Here is a 24,136-nt window from a genome sequence, read left to right on the forward strand (position 1 = left end):
TGAGCTCTCTGAGGGCAGGGCCATGTCTTGTTTTATCTCCACAAACCTGGACCAGAATGACCACTCAGCAAACGCCTGCTGCCAGACTGACTGGGTGATTGAGGGAATCAGGGATTGTGAAGATTTGCAAATGCACAGGACAGAGACGGCAAACTCAAATGCCTACAAGAGCCAGGGGGCGGGATGAGTGAGTAACAGCGTTCAGAAAGAAGAAAACCAGGAAGGTTGGGGGACCTGGAGGACACATGTCCTATCTCAGTCTTGAGCGACTGTCGCCTTGTGGAATTTGGACCCATGATGGCTGGACCTCTTTCTTAACTCTTTAAAAAAGGAAAGCCAGGACTCCAGATTTTTATGTGAAATGTCTTGATTTTTAAATGTCCCCCAATGACATAAAATACTTTTGAAAACAAGAGACAGATCCCTCTAAGACGTCTGGGTGATTTAACTCATTGCCAGGCATATGTGGTCCCCTAGTTACATGGAGCAGGAGACAGCACAGAGAGCTTCTAGAGAGAGGTAGGGGCTTCCTCGGTCCTCAGAGGTCCCCACAGAGATGTGCCCTTGAATGTTCATGGATTAGTAACATAAAGAATAGTCTGGTAGGTTCATGTAGCTACTTAACCAGGAGACTTGGGTTCTACTGCTGGTCAACTAGGGGGAAAAATCCATCAATTCCCACATCTATAAAGTAGGTCCATAAGGTCTGACCTCTTTTGTGGCGAGTGTCAATAGGGCTGGTTGATGAGTAGGACTCTTAAGTCCAAGCTGGTTGGTGCCCTTCCCAGAACCTTCTTTGCTCCTACTGAAGGCTGTTTCCTTGGCTTAGGACTCTTCTAGGCTCTCTTCGCATCCACACCCTAAGCCCTTTGGTCTGCTGTGGTTGTCAGGCTCCTGTCTGGGGCCCTTTGTCCTGACCTGCCTGTCTTTGCCAGGTGCTTGGCAGCTCGGTGGGTGCTGTGCTCAGCTGTGACATCCGCTGCTGGCATGACACCTTCTGGACCACTCAGCCTGGATTTACAGCCTGGAGTTTATGAGTCAGAAAAGCAAATCTGAAATCAGTTCCTGCTTTTGAGGAGCTCACAGCCCAGGGGAGGCAGACCCTCCTACTCCATGACAACACAAATGCTAAAGGTCAGTGACATCCCTTTGTTTACCAAGCCGTGTTCCATTTTTTCCTGAGCATGCAACTAGGCTGCGTTTCCCAGACTCCCTTGCAGTTAGGTGAGATCATGTGACTGAGTTCTGACCAATGGAATGTGGGCAGAAGCAATGCTGACCCGTTGCCAGCATGGCCCATAAAAATCTCCTGTGCAATTCTCAACACTCTCTTTCACCATCCACTGGACAAATGGACAGAATTCTAAGCACTGAGACAGGGTGGAGCCACAGGGTGGAAAGAGCTTGGGTCCCTGCACAGAGTAGAAATTTCCACATCTCCAAATGATCTGTGTTGTACTATGGTGTGGAAAACAAACATTACTGTGTGCTGCCATTGAGCTTTTGGGGTTGTTTCTTACATCAGGTCGCCTGCTCTGTCTGTAACAGTGTCCTAAGGGGAAGTGCCCTGCAGAATGCCTCTGGAACCCCTGGGGCTCCTTAGAGGAAGGTTCACTGCTGGGGTAAGGGCTGGACTCCAGCTCAGAGCTCGTTAAGGACATTGTAGGCTCTCTACCAGGGCAAGAGAAGCATGCAGCTGGGGATTTGGGCAGATCTGCTTCCACATATACTAAATTAAATACAGTTAAATGGATTTTGTAATGCCCCTCGAGGTGGAGAGAAAACACTTCAGGCAAGAATAACTGTCCCAAGTCGTGGGTGAGAGTTGCTTTCTTTCACCTTCCAGGAATTCTCACTGTGATCCATTTTAACGGTGTAGGGTTGACTCTGCTCCTTCAGGGATAGTTAAAGACATGAGTTACTCTTGGCAAATGGCTGCACTGCTGAGAGTCACTTTTCTTGTTCACTCTGTGAGCAGTTGACAGTAGGATTGGACTTCATACGACAGGCAGAGATCAGTGAGTTTGAAGCCCCACCAGTAATTCTGCCCTGCCCCTGGGGACCTGGGAGAGTGCATCTTCTGCAGAAGGAAAGGGGAGGTCGCTCAGTCCCCCATTATTTGTGACAAATGTGTTTAAGGAGTCAACCTCTTCCCTGGATGTTTATACCATCCACATGTTCCCTAAGGACCGGATTGTAAGGTTCAGAAACCAACTCTGGCCAGCTCTCACACAACAGAGGCTGTCGGAGCCCTTCAAACAGAGGAGGGCTGGAGAACAAGGTGTAAGAATCAAGGCACTTCCTGAGAGGAGGAAGAGGAACAGCGTGGGACAGGGTGCCCCCTCTTCCCGGCAGCCCCCCCCCCCGCTGCCCCCCCCCTCTGTATTTTGGCAGTTTCTTTGTCTCTCTCATCCAGATTTACATTTCAGTGAGCGAAGCCATTTATATGTAGCATGAGACCTCCCAGGGCACTCCCAAAGAGCTATACAGGCTTTGAGGACCCCCAGAGTTTCCCAGGGGGATATTCAGTTTTTGCTGATGCCACCGCTGGAGGACAGAAGCTAGCCTTTCTCATTCCCATGAGGGCTGTTATACTCCCTGGGTGCCTCCTCCCCGACTGTTCTGGTGACTAACCAGTAAAACACAGCTGTGCTGCCCTCCTGAGCAATGGCTATGATCCTGGGAGGCTCAGAGGTGAATTTTCTAGACAGTCCAAGCCTCAAAGCTGCCTGAGGTCTATTCCTGGGGTGGGGACTGGCTCAGTCCTGTTTGCTTCTTCCTTCCCCAACCGAGCCTGTTTGTTACAGATTGTGACAGCACCTTGGGCAGGTGCCTCAGTGTCTCTTAACATTAACAAGTACTCCAGATGCAGGGTTGAGTCTCGATGTGTGACAGTGGTCTGGCCATGATTGCACCTGCCCATGCTGGGAAAAGGGGGTATTTGCAGGGACGTGGGTGACCAGGTGTTTCTGAGATGAAACCTCATTTCTGGGATCTCCAAGTACAGTAGGCCCTCCTTATCCACAGTTTTGCTTTTCATGGTTTTAGTTACCTGCATTCAATTGTGGTCTGAAAATACGAAATAGGAAATTCCAGAAATAAGTAATCAGTTTTAAATTGCATGCCATTCTGAGTAGCATGGTGAAATCTCATGCCGTCCTGCTCTGTCCTGCTCGAATACGAATCATCCCTTCGTCCAGAGTATCTGTGATCTAGATGCTTGCGGCCCGTTAGTGATTTGGTAGCCATCTGGGTTATCAGATCAACTGTGGAGGTATTGCAGTGCTTGTGTTCAAGTCACCCTTGTTTTGCTCAATAATGGCTTCAAAACACAAGAGTAGTGATGCTGACATTTTGGATACGCCAAGGAGAACCCTCAACATGCTTCCTTTAAGGGGAAAGGTGTGTATGTAGAGGAAAAAACATGGTGTGTATATAGGGTGCAGTACTATCCACGGTTTCAGGCATCCACTGGGGATCTCGGAACACATCCCCTGTGGATAAGGGGGGAACTATTGTAATTAGGGACAACAATCTCAGAAGAGCCTCACAAACCAAATTCTTTGAACAAAGAGCCTCACAAACCAAATTCTTTAACAAAGAGATTACCCTGTCGAATGCATCAAAAACAAACTTTCAAGGTCTTACTGTTTCCCCAGGGCCTTAACACACTTCACCATTTGGTCATCGGGGGGCAGGCACCTCTCTGTAAGCAGACTAATTTCTGCATATGGGCCAGAGTGGATCTTTCAGAACAGAGAAAATCAAATCAGCAAAGAGCACCATGGGAGGGAGAAAGAGAAGGTTTTAAAAGGGCAGTCTTGGTAATGTTTTATTCCCTCTTTAAATGTTCATTAGTGTGGTATCCAATGGCTTATTTATCTCTTAAGGCATTTATAGAGTATTTTCAACGTGTGAGGCAATGGGAGGGATGGATGCAGAGAGAAATAAGATAGGAGCCCTACTCTCAAAGGAGTTATAAACTAGGGATAATGATAATGGGTAGTATTTATAGGGGGCTGTGCAGTTGGCAAGGCACTTTTTGTGAATGTCGCGATGCTATGGATCACAGGTGTTATTCATTCAGTATTTTATTGTTGTTGTTGCTGAGTGTCCTGAATGCATCAGGAAGTGGGAGCTTGGCGAGATTAAGTTACTCGTCAGTGAAGAGACTAAACTTGAAGATGGATCCTCTGTCTCAACTTCTTCCCTGTCTAGCCGAGGAGATAGATACGCACACAAGAGATATGATGGATTGTAGGGATATGAGAGAAGGGGATGCTAATTGCGAACTAACCAGTGAGCATTGAGAATGAGGTGTGGTGTTGGGGTAAAGAGGGGGTACCCCTTCATTTCTCTACCTCCCTCTAATCCTCCACACTGCTGTAGAAATTATTTTTCTATGATAGGAATCTGATCGGGTCGCTTCCAGCTTAAAATCCTCCGTTGGGTTCTCATTGCTTCTGTGATAAAGATGGTGTTAGACATGGAAGATTTCCCTGTTACGGTTGTGTGGTTTTGTCCAGCAGTGTTTCCCCAGTGACAGGATGGAGGAGGAAGATGGTTGATTCATCCAGGACTGGCACTAGATGTGACAGAGAGGCAACGTAGTAATGACAGAGCATAGGATCTAAGTGACAAAGGGAGGAGAAGGAAGGAAGGAGAGGAACGTGCGTGCAGTGCACGTCCTGGTGTTGAAGAAAGGCTGCATGGGACGCTGGGGCGTGCAGGCTGGTTGGAGAGGAGGCTGCAGGGAGAGAGTGTCCGTCAGTGGTTTTCAAAGAGGCAGGTTCAGCAGCTGCTGAAGTTCAGGGAGAGATCCTCCTAGCGGGCGACTGGTAGAATAATGGCCCCTCCCCCAAAGATGTCCGCGCCCTCATCCTTCAACCTGGAGAGAGAGAGAATGAGAGAGAGAGAACACACAATGCTGGCTTTGAAGATAGAGAAAGGGGCCATGAGCCAAGGAAGGCATGTAACCTCCAGAAGTAGAAAAGGCAGGAAACAGATTCTTTCCTGGGGTCTCCAGAAGGAACAGCCAGTCTGGACTTCTTATCTCCGAAACTGTCAGACAGTATATTTGTGTTGTTTTACGTCCACTAAATGCGTTACAGCAGCAATTGGAAACTAACAAAGTGACTAAGAGAGTGGAGAAGGAAGCATTTGGATGACTCTTCACATATTGGATTCTCTCTTCCTGGACCAACTTCTCACCACCTCCAGCCGGAATTTCTAGAGGTTGGACCTGTGTTTCTCTAGCCAGCTCATTCCACCATTGACAGCAAGTATTTAAAGCTTTCCTCACGTTCACCACACCTGCTACCTCTTCCTCCCATCTGGCCACCAGCAGTTGACCTGCCTCCTGAAGTAGTTGAGGATGAAGTCGGTGAGCTGGGACCGAGGACTACGCTGAATGGCGGATCGTTTCCAGGCGGTCACGACAAGAGGAAGGCATAACTAGTCTGAGTCTCAAAGATGCAGGAGATTTTAAAGACAGAGGAGGTGTTCTGGTCTGCTTGGGATCCTTAATCTATGAAAAAAATGATGGTTAAGCTTCTCTGTATTGGAAAATGAGAAGATTATTCTTTAGATCTTTGAGGAGTAAAAGAGCAGGCAGGAGGAGAAGGCAGAGGAGGAGGAGGAAGAGGAGAGAGGAGCCTTCAAGATGGCAGAAGGCTGGGGACCATTTGGGGTGATAGGGTAGTTGAAAGGACCTTAAGAGCAGCTATGCCTACATGCAGTTTTAAGTCATTTGTCATTTTGTAACGTGTCTCTTGGTCATGGCTTTCCGACATCTTTAGTAAAACATTCCACATTCTTTTAAAAAAATGTTCCATGTTATCTTATCAGTGGGAATTTAGAAATCAAAGATAGGATTGGTTTTACCTGTGGATAAACTTGCTGTGGAGCAAAGATGGCACGTGTGGAGATAGGAATCCAGAGGCTGAGCATCCATCCACCCATCCATCCATCCATCCATCCACTAATTTATTCATTCACTAAGTACATGAGCATTTAGCATGTACTTGGCTCTGTTCTGGGTCCTGGGGATACTGCAATCAACACAGATACGCTGCTTTCAGGAGTATCCAATCAGTATGAAAGGCAGACCATCGTATAGTAACTGAATAGATTACCAAGGTAATTTCAGACTGTTTTAAAGATAATAAAACAGGGTGGTGTTATACAGCAGTGACTCTCAAAGTGTTCCTGGACTGATAAGCATTAGCACAACCTGGGAATTTATGAGAAATTGTAAATTCTCAGGATCCACCCAGACCTATTGAATTAGAAACTCTGAGGGTGAGGCCAAGCAGTCTGTATTTGAAGCCCTCCAAAGACGTAAATCTGATGCACGCTCAAGTTTGAGATTCACTGTTATGGGGAGTGGCAGTGTGGTTACCTGGCATAATCAGGGAAGGCTTCTCAGAGAAGGTGACATTTGAGTTGAGGTCTCAGCAACAAGAAAAATCTAGCCATGTGAGCCTAGAGACCTGTGCTCCAGGCAGAGGGCATAGAAAATGAAAAGGCCCTGAGATAGGAACAAAGTTGGAGGCTTCAAGGGACTTAAAAAAAATTAAAAAAAGGCCAGTGTGGCCAGAGTGCGGTGTACAATAGTACAAATTAATGATAAAAGATAGTGCCTAGCAACATTCTGGTTGTCCTTAGATATCCATTCTCCTCATATAGAGATGTGGTCTTTGCTCATTTGGAAATGGAAAATATGTATTGGAATTAGCTTTGAAAGTAAAATAATTAATTGAAATCATACAAGTAATACGTATAACAATTGCCTTTATAAATGGACCTCTTGGCCTCTTACGAGGCTGCATGTTGTCTTGGAGATCACTGAGTTGTGCTAGAAGGCAGGGGACTTGGGATCTGCCCCTCTCATGGTCTGTCACTGCTCCTCTCTGTGCCTCATTCCCCATCTCAGGTTCCGAAAGAGGAGGAGGTGGGAGGAATCAGCTGATGTGTCCTCTGAGTCCGAAGATGGCTCAAATCTCCTTAAGGGGAAGTCTAGTTGGTCTTCGGCCTCCCTCACCTCCTTTCCTTCTTCCTGATTCCACCTTGGACAGATGTGCCTGGGGCAAGGCAAGAAGAAAGAGGCAAATGGGTTCCCTTGGAATTACCATCTATGTCAAATGGTGTTTTGAAAATCTGCTTTGAATACACAGTAATGCTGGGAGCTAAGTCCATGCTCTTAACGGCAGTTTTCTTTATAGTTATTGCCCTGCTGCTGAGCCCAACAGTTTTATTTCTTACAAATGGATGCCTTATGAAAAGGACAGTAAACAGAGCTGCAAAATCGTGAGCATGGCATTTGGACCTGACTCTGCAGGCCTGGGAAGCGGGGAAGGGACTGAACCTGGACCTTCTTCAGGGAGGCAGTAAAGTGCAGCGGGAAGACCCCAGTGTGAATCCTCTAACTTGGGTGCATGTCAGGCCCCTCTGAGCCTCTGTTTCCTCATCTGCAAAATGGGCATGATACTCCTTACACTGCGTTAAATAAAATGATGTGTGTCAAGCATCTAGCACCCAGTAGGAGCTCAATATTTGTCAGTGCTTGTCTTTCATTCCTCCCCTGGGAGTGGGTAAGTGGCTTTCCACCTTAGGCAGCCAGCAAGCCCCGCTTTGCCTACGACTCTCTGGGTTTGTTTTGCTTGTGTAGTAATTAGGCACCAGCAGCTGAGAGTATCCAAACCTGCCGCGTTATCTTTTCCCCAAGCTGCTTCAGCTGATAGACGGTTGGGTGGTAGATGACAGCTTGTTTACCCAGGGAGGCTGTAAAATATTCTGTCGAGTGAACACACAGAAAAGCCCATTTGTCTTGTCTTTGTCTCCACAACCACGTCGTTCAGAGGGACGTTCTCCTCGTCTTACTGCCTTCTTGCTCCTCTGAGCATTGCTCGAAGACGCCCCTCTGGCCCACCCCTGGGAATGCTGGTGCTGCCCCAGCCCCTCCCTCCCAGCAGGCTGCCCTGGGCAAGAGCATCCGCCATGAGGGCACTATTGGCCACTCCCACCGTGGCCTGTGCCCCCCAGCTTTACACTGGACACCACCACCTGGGTGTCCATAGGCCCAGTCTGCTCGGCCTGTCCAACATGGACTTTTTCACTTGCCACGCCCTCTGCCTGGAACGCACCTCTCCAGGCTTGCGTGGCTGGATTTCTCTTGTTGCCGTGCGATCTCAACTCAAATGTCACTGGAGCTTCTGGCCCATGTTCTCAGTTCATTCTCGGACACCTCCACTCGGATGTCCAAATCGGCATCTTAAACTCAACAGGTCTAGACTGGGATCCACCATCATCTTCCTCCACCAATCCTGCTCTTCTAATCTTCCCATCTTAGTGAGTTTCACGACTATCCGCCTGTTGTACAAGCCACACCTGGGCACTCACCAGTTCCCCTTGAGCCTCCCTCACCCCCATATCCACTGGTCATCAAGTCCTGTAGACTGTCCCCACTGTCTCGCTCTCAGACCTGTCCCTTGCTCACCGCTTCTGCTGCCCTCTTCCCAGGTCCGTGCCTGCAGCACCGCTTGCCCAGACAATTGCCTAGTCTCCTTCCTGTCTCCACCTTTGTCTCCATCCCTCTGATCCACCCTGAATAGCAACCAGACAGATCATCCTAAAAATGCCAATCTGATGGCGTTTACTCTCCTCTTTAACACCCTTCAAGGCTCTTCATTGCCTTCAGCATAGAAACCGGTCTCCTTTCCACTGCACCCAGGCCCCGAGGGCTTAGTCGCAACCTGTTTTTCTGCCCTCATCGCTCGTCTGTCACACTAAGCTTGGTCCAGGTCCTTGGACCTGCCAAGCTCTCTCTCTTGCCTGGGACCTTTTGAATGCCCTTCCTTCTGACTGGTGCTCTCTTCACATCCTCTTCCCAGTTGGCTGAACGGAGGGGGCCTGGTAGACCGGCTGCTCCAACTCCTTTTGTAGATGAACACCCTAAAGTGAGAGAGAAAGGGTGACCAGCTGAAGGTCCCCCAGCAAGTCCAGTGTGCCTCATACAAAGCAGAACAACCTCACTTCTTTCCCTCCCACAGCCATCATGGGAAGGAAACTTGGCATCAGCCTGGACCCTTCCCCAAAGATTCAGGCTCCTTTTTGTTGTTGTTGCTGAAATCAGAAAGATGAGCGAGTGGTAACTTTTGCCGGGAAAGGTTGGCAATAACGCAGGATCCCATTGCCTTGGCTTTGGACTTCTGAGGCTGAGGCCCCAAGGACACCCTGGTTTCTCCCACCACCATTTCAGACCCCTCACCATTCTGTCTCAGCTTTGCCCCACCCCACCTCGACTACAGACCTTCACCTATAGATGCTCCTGTCTGCTTCCTGTCACCTCAAATAGTTTGAGTTTTTCAGTGGCCGTTGGCACAACCTGGCTGGGAGCAGGTCTGTCTAATATTTGGGAATGGGAGTACTCAGAGAAGGTTTCAAATCCTGGTACCCTGCGCTGAGGTGGCGTTGATGCCAGGCCAGGGTCAGTCAGTGAACCCTCGGTCATTGACTGGGCTGTACACCAGGTTATAGACTGGCCCCAGACTGACCATAGAGTAAGCCATACCCAGGTCACAGACTAGACCTGCAGCTCTGGGCTCCTCATGAGAGTGTCGCTGATTGAAGGCAAGCCTGTCCCCTTAGGGGAGGGGCCCAGAATGTGTTTTTCTGGGGAAAACAGAAGGGGATTGGCCTCTGATTTGTTACACTCATAGATTTGGGGGATCACAAGCTGCAGAAGAGCCAGGACTGCTGCAAAATCCCGTCTGGCAGAGCTTCCCAGCCAGTCGAGCTCCCACATCATGGAGAGCTTATTCCTGCTGATATCCGTCAAGCGGAGACTGAGAGCATTTCAATGAGAAGGTGCTTTTACGGCTCATCAAGGATTTGGGGCCTGATGAAGCACACGTCAGAGGATGATTTAATCTTTCCCTCCTAAAGCCCTCACAACAAGGAGATCAACTTCAGAATCCAAATTCATCCTGACATAAAAATGTGAGCTCAAGGCAGTCCCACGTCACTCATAATTGTTGGGGGCTAATTGCTGTGGTTTAGGAGACACCCAGAGAGGGAGGGTGTGGCAGAAGGCATCCAGGGCCATGCTGGACTGTCCCCCTGGAGGCTCCTGGAAGGAGCTGACAGTAGTGACATTGGAGGATAAGATAGAATGAGGTTAAGTGTGGGAAAGTAGGAGGTCCTGCTTCCTGTGGCTGGCCCATCCCCTGCAAGGTGGGCCTGCTCCCCAAATCCTTCTCCAAGTGGACTAGCGGTCAGCAGATATCCCACAACCACTGGCCTAAGAGTGAGCCCTGCAGGTGCCAGGAAACTCCTGCTCCTAAGCCATCTATGTAACAATTAGCAGTTATGAGAGCTGCTACGGAGAAAACCAAATGGAGGCTGCAACAGAGATGACGCAGGCGTGTGTGAGGTACAACCCCGTCCTTAGCCTGGCTCTCCAGCACTCTGGGGTGGAAGGAGGGGTGCCCCCACCGGCTCATCTTCCTCCCTCCCACACCTTACCTCGCTCTGAGGTCTCACACACCTCCAGCCCCAGCCCCCCCATGGAAGCCACACCGCATCCTTTTCTCAGATGCTGAATCGTGCCTAGGTCTTCCGTTGCAAAGATTTTCTTTCTGCTGCACAAAATCATTGATGACATTCCGGGGGTGGGGGGGTGGGGGGGGTGGGGAATCATGCTTTGACATGAACAAATAGAGCCACTAATTTCAAAAGGTAACATTTTGTAATAATTAGATGGCAAAAAAACTGGAAATGGTAGGAAACAAAATCAAGCCCTGGTTGGTGCATAATACAATCATATATACTAAATTTATGTCTGTGATGTACGCTGCAGCCAAGGAAGGTACGAGATGAAGGAATGGGACCCTCCTCCCATTTTTTTCTTTCTATGAAAAGAAGACAACATTCTTAAATAAGACACAGGAGGCTTAAAGAAAAATTTAACAGATTTTAACTACAGAAAATTAAAAAAAAGACTTAAAAAAAACTTCTATACAGTGAAACACAGAGCCACAGTTAAAAGAAAGCAAAGACTGGGGAAAAAATACTTGCAGCATATACAGCAAAGAGCTATTAGACCAAATGCATGTAGAGTCTCTGCAGCTCTATGAGAAAAAGACAAAGATGCAATAGAAAACGAGGCAAAGAGTGCGGCCAGGTAACTTCCAGAAGAGGACACGCTGGGCGATAATGGTGGCCGTGAAAGGTGCATTGTTCAGCTCTCCCTTCAAGAGAACCTCCTGTGGGGAGGGGAGCTGATGGACAGCCTCAAACTAGAGCATCCTTGGACCCACCGTGGTGGTCACGCGGGCAGTGCTTCCTCGTGGCTGTTCTCAGTCAATGACCGAGCACAGAGGGGTGCTCGAACCAGGCCAACTTGGGAACTCCTCACTCGTCTGGTCGAAGCTTTCTCATAAATGTACCGTGGCCCATAAAAAGCTATTCAGCCTTCCTCATAATTAAGAAATGCAATTTAAAATGTGATACTACTTTCCACATATCAAATTGACAGACATTTTTAAAAGGTCATTAATATCTTCTTTAGGGCGGGGCTACAAAGTGGATCTGTCTCCCACATTGTGCCGGTGCCAAGAATATGAAATGTACATACTCACTGGATCAGCATTTCAGCTCCAGGAATGTGTTCTATAGAATGTTCTCATACATGTACAAAAATGTGTATGTTCATGGTGGCGTTATTTATATTAGTAAGGAACTTGGAAATAACCTAAATGTTACATCAGTTGTGGAGCGCCCACACAATCTAATTTGCAGCCGTTTAACCGAAAGAGGTCAAGTTCTATGACATGCAAAGATGTTTGCGATGCCAACTGAGCTCAGTGAAAAAAAAAAAAAAGCAAAACTGAAGAATGTATCGTGTAATGCCCTCCGAGTAGGAAAACCCTTCATTAAATGCGTTTATATGCATACAGACTGGCGAGTAAGCGCAAGTATTGGAAAGGCAGACACTAAATTGCCGATTGTCTTCCGGGAGGAGAGTGAAGAGTGAGATAGCTATTACAGGGAGCTCTCACTTTTTACTCTGTTTCTTTCTTTGTTGTTGACATGGTTCACAGTGAGCATGGATTGTTGTTTTTCATGAAAATGAGCAATACATCAAAAGAAAGACACGACCCCAGCAAGTAATGGCCACAATGCATGTTGACCCCTTCAGGGGTTGTGTCCGTATTCCAATCTGTGTGTTTCTGGTGTTTGGACTGTCCTGGTATTGACCTTCAGGGGCAGGTAACAGCATAAGAAGTTTGCTTTCATTCTTGTCTGTAGCCTTTGAAGTCACTTTTATAAAAACGTTAACAGGAAGTGGCTCTGCCCACCTTGGTCCTTATCTGATCAACTACGTCTGACTCGGAATGTCCTTTTACTGTTTTCAAAAGACCATCCCCTGACCTGAAGGCCAAATGTGCTGTCACTGAAGATATCGTGGGGGCACAGCCAAACGCTGTGGCCCCAGTGTCCCCGTCTGTGTTGGAAAGGGTTGGATGAAATGGCCTTGGTGGCTGGCTAGTGTTTTAGGATTCTGAGGCCACTGGTTCAGAGCTGCTGTTTTTGGCACACTTGGGACAGCAGAGGTCTCGGAGAAACCCACCCGCGGCCCTGGGCCTGGCCTTTAAACCAGCTCTTCCTACCTCCCCTCGAATGTGCGGTGCTTCTGTGGGACCCGCCTGGCTGGGTGACTGTGACCCTGCATCTGTGCCCCCCCCACCCACATGCCCAAACTGCCCACAGTTTAAGGTCCCTGCTGATTCTTTTAGGATCTCCTCTGATCCACTCGTGTGGCTTCCAACTGCCTTCCCTCAGTAGATTGTGCCGTCTGTAGAAGCCAAAATGGCCACGTGGCCCTGCTTCCAATATGATCAAGGACTTTACATACCTACTGGGGGAAAAGGGACACTGAACTGACAGCTACAGACTCCTAAACCCCCAGACAAACCCAAAATCTCAGGGTCCCCAAAATAATAAATCCTTGACTATTTCCCTTAAGCCTTGGACTCCCTAACCAAGGCTTCTTGCAATGACCATCTCTGAAGATACCTTTGTGAATATGATAATCACATGACAAAGCTGCTGTTTCCACGCCAGGAACAGACGAATGTAAACGCGGTGAGCTTGGTGACTCTGCAATTGTTTTCCTCTAAATAGTTGCTGTGTTTTATGTTTGGTGAGCCAGTCCTTTGGAAGCCGGATTCCCTTGCACACTTTGCAGGGAAAATTTTCTTTTCCTTTCTAATTACTTCTGTTTCTGAGCCTTCTTTTGACAGATGGGGTAACTTAATATACTAATTTGTGTTCTGTTCTTGCATTCCCTATTCTAAGGTGGCGGAGCATTTGTCTAAGGGGAGACTTGTGTTGTAGGATGAAAAGGAGAAGCTGCCTGACGAGGGATCTCTTTCCTGGCTTTGGTTTTTGGAAACTTAGGCTCACTGGTTGCAAGAGGTGTGTGTGTGTGTGTGTGTGTGTGTGTGCAAAGTACCAATGCAAAAAAAGGCCTTTGGTGGGGAGGCAAAGAGAGGGGGAGGGGAAGGAAACTTCCCCAAGACCAGGAAGGACAAGCTGTTTGGTTCCTGTGAGGAGAAGGGAATTCCTGGAGGTATTAGGATCCAGATGGGTAACTATGAGGGGGTTCTAAAGAGGCTGGGAGCGTGGCATTGAGGCCCCCAGTCTGGGCAGTTTCCTGAGCCCGGCTTGGCATGGAGGCAGCATTGCCATCTGCCAACAGGGATTCCCAACGCCTTGGACAACCGCTCTAAAAAAGGCAACCAGTGTGGACCTACAACCACTGGACATGCCCGAAGTTGGCTCTAGGTGAGACCCTTGGGACCTTCATAGGATCCTGGGGGACAAGAAGGGACCCCAAGTATGAATTTCCTGCTAGCTCAGTGAGCTGAGACCTGAGAAAGATTTAGAGGGAATAAAATTACTGTGACAATTCTTGCTGTTCTGAGCTTAACACCCACTACCGTTTCTTCTGGTATTTAGCACCATCCATCTTGTATTGTCCCCCTAGCTGTGCTCTGCCTGCCCCAACCTCCTGCCCGCCTCACACCCTGCCACCCTGCAGGACACCCTTTTGTCTGTCTGTCTGTCTGTCTACTCCTGACAGTAAGACCCATCTTCATATTCCAATTGTCTACCACGCTGCCTTGTATACAGCAGGCGCTCCAGAAATGTTAGTTGGAATGAACTTTACTAGTTGCACTGAATTGTAACCTGCCCCCAGCCCTGGCACCATGCTTTGTGTCTGCTTGGTATTCAGTACCTGCTTGCAGAACGGAGGAAGGTGCGTGGGGTATTTCAAGGTGACCACTTTGGAGGAGTCAAGACAAACCTGAATGTGTAAGTTTGGGTGTGTTTGTTTGAAAGCACGTTAGTGACCTGGTTGAATCACAGGAGACGGGTGAGCAAGGGGCCTGTGCATCTGTGAAACGAGCCATTTTATGCCAACCTTTGCACCGGAGTTGGTGCCGCTTGATCAATTAACCCCACGCCCTTGTCTTCCATCTGTGCTTGGATCAAGATGGGCGGCTCTGCTGTGAGCGCAGAAGGTAATATCCATCCTTGGAATGGGCCGCCTGTGCACCGGTAATTGATGGGTTCTCGGGATGGGGGAGAGAGAGAGAGGTCCAAAATCAATTGCTCGCTGTCTGCACACAGTGGCTGGCCCTCCCCGTGGGTTGGGAGGAGAAGAGACGTCAGCTGCGGCCTCTCATGAGGGACACAAGCCGGCCAGACGGATTGGGCCTGCCAAGGCCCTGTTGGGAGGGCTTGTCCTCTATCTTCCGCCATGGCTCTCCCTCCTGGCAAAGAAATGAGTCCTGATTTGTGTCCCGGGGCCACCTGGACACCTGTCGAGTGGTAAAAAACAAGCTGTTTGAAAAGATGATGTCTGGCCGGTATGAATATGCTAGCCTCCAACTGAATTATTTTTTAAACTTGTTTTCAAAGTACATGAGGTTAGTGGCTACGCGAGTCGGCCACACTAGGACACATCATCGGGCAGACTTAAGGGTGGGCTCTGGTGTCACGCTGCCTGGGTTCAAACCCTGGCTCCTCCACTTGTCTACTATGAGCTCTTGAGCTTACTTAGCTTCTCTGGGACTCAGTTTTTCCATCTGTGAACTGGGGGTAATATTAATACTTAACTCATAGACTCTTGTGGAGGGTTAACTGAGATCATCTGTGAGATGATGTTCAGCTCGGTCTGGATGCTGTGTTCCAGGTCCAGTGGGAACACTGGAGTGTCGAATGGACGATTCTGGAGATGTTTGATCTTTGATTATTTAGTGTCTCTCTCTGCCAGGCTAACAGCTCCACGGGGGCTGTGGCCGAGGCTGTCTTGTTTACTACTGGCCGCTCAGAATTTGGCATTGAGCCTGGTTCGGAGCACGCACTCAATAAATACGTTTCAGGGAGAAGAGAAGAAAGGTGATGTGGGCAAGAGCCAGGGACCCAGAAAGGGCTGGGGCAGCCCTGGGGATTCGGGGCAGTAGGAATTAGGTCAAGGTGTCTGACCACAGCCACACTGGAGTGAAACTCCAGGACAGGGTTCAAGGGTCCATAGACACTGTGTGGAGACAGGTGACCTTGGGCAGCTACCTGGACCCCAGCTCACCGAGGCAGGTGTGTGGACAACAGACCCAGGCCAGCGCAGCACGAGTACCTGTTTGGCTGGGTCAGAGTGCCCACAAGACTGGACATGTTTGTGGGCAGCCGGGCAGGTGTGTGGCAGGCAGGGGACAGTGTCAGCCACAGGATGTACCAACTACTAAGATGGCCAGGGAGGACGTCCGGGGGCTCACGCCAACTTTGGAGTCCTACAAATACAGGGCCAGGTCCCATTCCTCCCTTCATGACCTAGGCAAGTTATTTAACTCCTAAACCTCAGTCTCCTCATCTGTAAAAAGGGAACTGGAATGTCAGCCTCACAAGATGTGCGATTGAAATGAAAAATATACATAAATGTCTAGCGCAGTGCATAGTAGATACTTAATAAACACTGCTTTTCTGCCCCTCTCTTTGTGGGGTATCATGGAAAATACAACTCATTTTTGTTTGTTTGTTTGTTCTATTTGAAAGAAGCAAAGTACTTTGCTGATGCCTTTACTAGGGAGCGATGCGTGATCGGCCCACAAATTCACAGTGGGAATTCAGTGATTATTGTGGAATGTGTGAAGTTTGTAGGGACCTCCAGCTTCCTCGACAGGAAAGTAAAGTTGGCACCAGATCCTGACAGTCCCTCTAATTACCTTTCAGTGAATCAACTGAGGTTTGTCTTTGCACCCAAGGTTGGTGTGGTCTTCACCGCCCCTCACTCTTCACACCCACCTGTGAAGGTAGCAGATAATTACGATTTATTTATGGTGGTGTCTGGCTGAAGCCAGCCTGCTTGCTTGGGCTAGGGCAGTAAGGAGATTCAAAGATGGTATGGAGAAAATTCCGACTCATGCTACAACATAGATGGACTTTGAAGACATTACGCTAAGTGAGATAAGCCAGACACCAAAGGACAAATATCATGTGATTTTACTCCTATGAGATCCCTAGTAGTCTAATTCATAGAGACAGAAAGCAGAATGGTGGTTGCCAGGGGTCGGCAGAGGTAGAAATGGGGAGTTTGTATTTAATGGGTACAGAGTTCAGTTGGGGAAGATGAAAAAGTTCTGGAGAGAGATGCAGGTGATGGTTTCTCAACAGAGTTGAATGTGCCAGTGCCTCTGAACTGTACACTTAAAAATGGGTAAACTGGTCAATTTTGTGTTATATGTATATATTGTACACAAAAATGATGTACATTTCAGTGGCTTTTAGTGTATCGCAAGATTGTGCAGGCATCACCACTCTAATTCCAGAACATTTTATCAGCCCCTCCCCAAAGAAACCCTGTACCTCTTAGCAATCACTCCCCATCCTTCCTCCCCCACCCCCTGGAAAGACACAGAGGGCCACATATTGAACGTTATAAAGTGTATAGAATAGGCAAATCCTATCATCTACTTTTAAAGAAGACAGTGATGAGAATATGCATTTCTATATGTTACTTCTTGGTGAGACAGATGGGACGGCATGGAGCTCTCTGCACCCTCCTTCAATTCTCCATTAAAATCAGCAGTCTTTGTCTGGGCCTTGGACGGAACCGAGGAGAAGGTCAAGTGTGGGAACCAAATCAACAGGGGGAACCATGGTGAACTTTTTGACCATATTCAAGATGATAATGAGTCATGACTCTCGCATATCAGGAACGGCTAAAAGAACTGAGATTGCTGAGTCAGCTCAAAAGAAGATTCAGGGGGAATATTCAAAGGGCTGTCATGGAAGGGAAACACGGGATCATGCCCACGGTGGGGATTTTGGAAGCTCACAGCCGTGGATTTGACTTCTGGCTCTGCCACTTATTGGGCGTCTTTACCTCTCTGAGTGTCCATTTCCTCTTTGGTAAAATGGAGATCGTTACAGAATTGTAGGGCTATTGAAAGAGTAAAATAACTCGTAAAACATATTTGATTGCTCTCTGCCATGTGCCCGCTGAGGGCAAAGCTGTAACTGTTCATTTATAAGGTATTTGTTAAATCCATGTTGGAAGACAGGCCTTTGTCAGGCATGGGACAGTCTTATGGAAGAAGACAAGGAGAGAAACATCTGTTTGAAGAGGCAGATAGATGAGTGAGTATGACACAAGATGAGATAAGCTGCTTCGTTGGAAGCATGAGAGAAACAAGGAGGCCAGTGCAAACGCCATGGATGACCCTGGAAGTCTTAGGGGCATTCTCACTCAGCAGATCATTCAAGCCAGGGCTTTGAAGGGTGAATAGGAGTTCTCCAAAGGAGAAGGGAAGCACAAGTATTGTAGAGGAGCTACAAGCAAAGAGGTATGAAAACACAGTGTTTTTAGGGAATGCTGAGCAGTGGAAAACTTGGGGCAGCAGTAGTGGGAAATGGGTTTGAGAGGTGAGTCGACTAGATAGGAAAGAAGCTCAAGTCTTAGGCCTTGGAGCATGGCCTTTACCTCTCTTGAAAGCCTTGGAAAACTTTTAGGTAGTAATATTTGGTAGAACTCTGGAGCCAACAATGAAGGAAGAGGCACTAGAGGCAGGGGGACCAGATAGGAAGCCACTTCACAGTTCAGAGGAAGAGCACGCAACTGGGATAGTGATGGAAACACTTAGGAAACCAAACAGAGGGAACTTGGAGAAAGCTCAGGGTAGGTGTATGGGACAGGGACATGTCAAGGATGGCTTTTCCAAGAACCCCCAGGTTGATGGTCACACAGGTGGGACCAGAACTCAGAAGCCCTGCTGTCCTGAACGGTGTAGTGTGGTCACAGAGCCCTGGATCTAAATTGTAGCAGTGGCACTGGTGGTGTGACTTTGGGCAATCCCATTCTCCTCTCTGAGCTGTTTCCTCATTTCTAAAGCACGAATGACAATATCCACTCCACTGTATGAAGATGAAATAAGATTCCTCAGTGCAGAATTTGCACCTTGGAGGCCTGCCTGTCTGTCAGCATCCATGCAGCATTTCACTTTCGAGAATACTTTAGAGCACTCTTCTAGGTGGTATGGATATAGCCCAGACCAAAACAGACAAAAAAAAAACAAAAAAAAATCTCAGAGTGTTTAAAAACTGAATTAATGACTAACTTTTAAAAACCAGGAGCTTTCACCACCAAAAAAGTCTGAATTTCTGGTTTTTCTTACAAACTGGAAAGCCTGGCCTCTCTGAGTTGATGTTCCCATGGAAACAGTGGGCTGGAGGGGAGCAGTGACACGTCCTCTGCAGTTAACCACAGTCCTCACTACTCCCTATCGTAGCCCTGCTTGCTTCACACGTTCATATCGCCAGTGGGCATCTGAGTTTGCGACACCTGGTCTGGTCTAAAATGTTGTACGTAGTAGACGATTGAATTTCAGGCTGGAAGCATGAAGACCACGTGGGCTATTGCTAAATAGTCCAAGGGCTTGGCCTTGGGTTGAGGCCATGGGGACGGAGAAGAAAGGATAGATATGAGGGAGACGCCGATCACCACAAGTCCTCATGTGGATGACAGACCTGAGGGATAACAGGAGGAGTCCAAAGGCATCTAAGCTTCCCAGCCTGGATGGGGTGGGGGCTGGGGCTTGAAAGGGGGGAACCTGGAAGGATGTGAGAAAACATGGCATTGGGACCTAATCCTAACCCTCAGCCCACCCCTACCAAAAGTCCCTCGGAGGCTGCCCTGGCTTTGCCACTTGTCAGAGCTGTACAGACATGCTCCACAGGCCTCCTTGCTGTTCTCCTCAGATGTCCTGGACCTATGCAAATGCTCGGGTCACCAGGAGCGACGCCAGGGATCTGGGACTTTTCCGTAGCTTCGATTGTGGCACTGCAACTGCAGACAAGCCAGTGCTTTTTGCTTTTCTTCTCTGCCACGTCCCTTGGGCAGATGCCAAGGGGCTCAGGCAAGGCCTGGGGGCTGAGTTTTGGCGCCTGTCCTGGGCACCACTCACTGCAGGTTTTCATGCCAGCAGTTGACCATCCTTGGGAGCTGGTCCACTGCTTACAGTTGAGGGAATTTTCCTTCTGCTATTTCCTTCATGATTGCTTCTCCTCCATCTGTTCTGTTAGCTCCTTCTAGAATTGCAAATGGGCTAACTGAGCCTCCAGGATTCAGTCTCCATCTCTCCTCTGTTGTCTCGTCATATTCCTCTTTTCGTCCCTTTCCTCTGAGTTGGGGGGAAATTGCTCACACTGAACTTCCCAATGACTCGTTTGGATTTTGTGGATCCAGTCTATTCTTTGGCCTCCACTGCATTTAGATACTTTGATGATCACATTTGCTTTTCCTACTGAAAGCATTTTCTGATTTCAGAGCTTTTCTTTCATGGATGCAATGTTTGTTTTGTTTAGTCTTGTCTTATTTTTATGTTTTATTTTGAAACAATTTTAGATTTCCAGAAAAGGGGCAAAGATATTACAGAGAGTTCCCATATACCCTTTACCCAGAGTCCCCTCATGTTAACACCTTGCAATGTGTTTTGGGGGGCTTATTGCATAGACTGAGGAGAGATTTCCTAAAGGTTTCTCAACTGTAGATGCAGGAAAACGTGTGCAGACTCTGCAGTATTGAGCTGTTGTCACCACCAAATCTTAGGCGATTTTCTTTATTTTCTTTCTTTGAGAGATTTATGTTTGCCCAAGACTGAGGTGGGTTCTGCCAGATATTGTGAGGGTCTCTCTCTCTCTCTGTACTCAAATGTTGCCCGAGAGAGAAGTAGAATCTAGGGGTGTGTGTGTGTGTTAGGATGGAGGCATTTAAAGGGGGTGGATCCTTTCCTCTGTTCAAATCAGTGTGAACATTAGCTGAGACAGCAGCCCTCATCCCTCACGGGCTCCACTGCCCCTCTAGCACCCCACTGTGTCAATGGCCCCACTTTATTTGACCCAGCACCCACACCTTCAGAAGCTTTGGGATTCGTGCCCTGCTCAGTTAGGGCTTCCCCAGATCCTAAGATTAAACATTTCAGTGCCAGTAGTTTACTTGAGAAGGGATTTCAGGACACCTGACGTGGGGAGTGAGGAAGTGAGACTGGGAAGGAAAGGCAGCTCCTGCTACATAATCAGGCAGTTGAGCACCAGGGGCGCCTGCCTCTCAGTCCCAACAAGGAACTCTGGGAACCAGTGGAGAGCATGCGCCTCAGAGTTATCCTGCCTGAGAGGCAAGGGAGCAGGAGTATTTATACACCTGTTTCCAGGAGCTTGGTACTTCTGGTCTCCCTCATGTGGGCAGAGCTGGCTCTGGTGGTCAGAGTCCTCAGGTGAAATGTTGCAGGCGTTGGCATAATAATATTTCAAATGTTGGATGTCAGGCTGTCATGCAGGGAAATAAGTAAGTGCTGAGATGACACAGGCAGGGACCTGACATCACCTGTGCTCTGCACTTCCTCCACACCTGTTGCTGTCTCCACACTTCTTATGGGGTTAAAATTTGCCCCTTGCCAAACGTCTCCCATCTCACCTTTTTCTCCAACCTCCAACACTCTAGTTTTACTCCCCCCCCCCCCACCCCATTTGGAGAGAAAGCAGGGACTCTGGTTCTACCAGAGATCTACCCGACCTACTTTCTGGATTTTTTTTTCTTTCTTACTTTGAATTGTGAGTGAGCCAGCGTTTTCCTCAATCTGGTGCCACCTGCACTACGTCCCGTAGATGTTCCACGATGAGTTTGGCTTGTTGAGAGTACCCATGCTTATTTTTCACCACAGAGACAGATTCTTCCCTTTTATCAATTCTCTGCATTTCTTTGTTCATTTCTTTTGGTAGATCTGAGGAAAAGGATTTAAATATCTCAAAATGCAAATATGACTTATTCCCCAAAAGGTATTTTCAACATATTATCTTGGGGGCATTTGAACTTATGCGTATTTAATTTAATAACAGTTATAAAAAATAGCAGGAAGAAGCAGCTGCATTATTCACTTGGTTCAAAGACCATTTATGTTTCCCCAACATTAACTTCCTGTACTTAAACTGACAAACCCTAGATAAATGCAATAATTTCTTCACATTTTACCACGATCAGCTCTTTGCTTCTAACAGCAACAATTGTATTTCTCATTAACTTGTCCACTGCTGATCCTCTGAGTGCTTAAATCTTAAAAGAAGAAGAAAGAAAGAAAGAAAACTTGTAAGAAACTGTCATAGCTCCTGTAAGAAAATGAACAAGTAAAGAAATAAGCTTTGTGTTTTCCTCCTGGAGATAAGGATGCTGCTTGCGTCTCGAGCCCAAATTTCATCATTTCTTTCTCGTCTGCTGTCGGTGGTAAATCTCACATATGTTATTTGTAGTTGGTGCTGCTTGTGCATGTAATGGGAGGTGTGGGCAGGCTTTAGAGGGAAGCTTAAGAGAAGATTGGGGGCTTTAGAAGGCCTGGAGTGCAAAGAAGGAAGCAGGGATTTAAAAGCAAGAGTTTTAAAGTGACTTCTCATGACTTTAGCATCACTGGCTGGGTAGAGGTCAGGGTGAGATTCCCCAGCTTTATTCTAGCTTTAGACCAGAGTGGAAAGTCGCGACTTCTTAAATGTTACCGACAGTGGTTGGCTGTTGGCCACTCCCATTTGCTCTTGTTCTGGGCGTGTGGTCACATAACTTATTGGAGCTGATGGAATGTGAAGGAAGTGATGGGCACCACCTCCAGGACAGACCGACAAAGGCCTTCCATCCATGTCCTCCAGACTTATTCCATTTATGTCCTACGGGGGAGCACGAAGAGCTTGGAAGCTACATGAGGAAGACGGCTTCTATCCACAAGAGAAAAGGAGCCGGGGTCCCTGCATCACCGCTTGGAGGAGGGCCATCTGCTGATCCCAAACACCTCTTTTATCTTTATGTGAAGAGAAATAAATTTATATTGGGTGTGAGCTACTATGTATAAATATTTTACAGCAGCTAATATTATCTTGGATACTATACCCACGGTCTGGAGTCAAACCAGCAAGCGTTAGAATTAGAGCTAGTATTCTAATGCCCTCCTCAGAGTCCGCTTCTTGAAGCTCCCAGACTGGCGTAGTTGGTACGAGGAGAGGCCTGGGAAAGCAGGCGCTAAGATCGGACTTTGGAGCCGGATCACCTGCTACCTGGCTGGCGACGAGGGTCGAAGTCCTGGTGGTAGGTGGTATTCTAAGGAAGGGAAGGCACAGGTGATGCAAGGTATCAGGAATTTGAGAAATGGGGCCAAATGGTATCTATAGACTCAGAGGAATTGGATGGCTATTGCTTGTAAGCTCAGCTGACACATTGGGAAAGATAAGAAAAGACTTTGAATGATTAATGGGCAATTGAAAGAGAAATGGGAACGCCAGAGGGCCCTCGCTGGTAAGGAGGAGAGGAACTCTCATTTCCTCAAACCTGAGGGCAGAGAAAGCTGAGGCCCAGGCCCAGGCCATCATCATGAGAGTAGCAGAGGTAGATTTCCAACCTAATCCTGTCGGTTGTGCCATGGTGAGAGCCCTGGTTGGGAAAGAATGGGACCGTGACATATGGGACAGGACATTTGAGTTGACGCATCCTGAGATCTTGAATACCCAGATTCCCCTACACCTGTGAGTCTGCAGAAGTGGCCACTAGCACTGCCCCCAGGGGGGAGGCGCTATGCCTGGTGAAGGAGGAAACAGATGAATATGCCCCAAAGGTGCCCGGTGCAGGATGTGGACAGCACATGCAGGGGACCCCAGTGATTGCAAGTTCTGAAAGAGCTGGGGAAAGAGCGAGAGCGAGAAGTATTTAGAGCTGAGTAACACAATTTATTGAGTTGGGAGCGCTCTCCTGGGACACGACAGGATTAGATTAGCAGGGCTTCTAGAAGCATGAGGAAAGCACGTGGATGTGGGGGTGCTCTGCCATGCTGTTCCGTCCCCAGGACTGAAGGGCTTCCTCCCCTGGCTGCTGGGGCTGCTTCTGGCTGTCAGCCCTCAGCTGTTGGTCCTCTGCAGAATTGCATTGACTGAAGAATCATCTCTCTCTAGGTCATGGCCCTTGCCCAAGGCAGCCTGTATTGACATGCATATATGGAAGCCCAGTCCTCTTCCCCATCTCGGGACAGCTCTGAAGAGCCAACTTCAGAGTGCCCCATGGTGTCAGCAGAGGTTTTCATAGCAGTCCTGCTTCTCTCTTTGCCCAATCCTGCTGCTTTCCTCAGGGAGAGATCCCAGGAGCATTTGCTAGTCTCTGTCTCAGAGTCTGCATTCTGGGGAACCCAACCTGCTACCACCTTGTAGGAAGGCCTCTCGATGTAGACTAATGTAATGCCTCTGGGTAAGTTGAACACAGCCTCTCTTCCTCCAGCACTGGAACAGGTCACTGGTTCAGGGGCCTGTGTAAAGAAACACGTATCCTCAAACCATGGGCCACTCATCAATGCAGAGAGCTGTCCACACCCCGACAGGCTCAAGGGAAGAGAGACCAACCAAGGGAAAGGCAGATTCACCCCCCAACTCATGCCCACTCTGGAGCCTGTGCTCATTGAACAGAAGTTTGACAGAGGTAGGCTGAAGTCACGCTGAAGCTGGTCACAGACATGGCACTCACCTCTCCATGCCTCCACGCCTCCATTGTGCATCC

General features: G+C 48.2%; 1 protein-coding gene across 1 annotated transcript in view; it reads left to right on the forward strand.

Moving 5' to 3' along the window:
- Positions 1–1,114: 1,114 nt before the first annotated feature.
- Positions 1,115–24,136, forward strand: part of PTPRT (protein tyrosine phosphatase receptor type T) — a 1,016,018-nt gene continuing 992,996 nt past the window's right edge. Inside the window, exon 1 of the mRNA XM_074318312.1 lies at positions 1,115–1,134. The gene's annotated coding sequence lies outside the window, so the exon portion shown is untranslated. The remainder of the gene's footprint in view (positions 1,135–24,136) is intronic.

Source organism: Rhinolophus sinicus, linkage group LG13 (genome assembly GCF_036562045.2).
Source record: "Rhinolophus sinicus isolate RSC01 linkage group LG13, ASM3656204v1, whole genome shotgun sequence".
Classification (NCBI taxonomy): domain Eukaryota; kingdom Metazoa; phylum Chordata; class Mammalia; order Chiroptera; family Rhinolophidae; genus Rhinolophus; species Rhinolophus sinicus.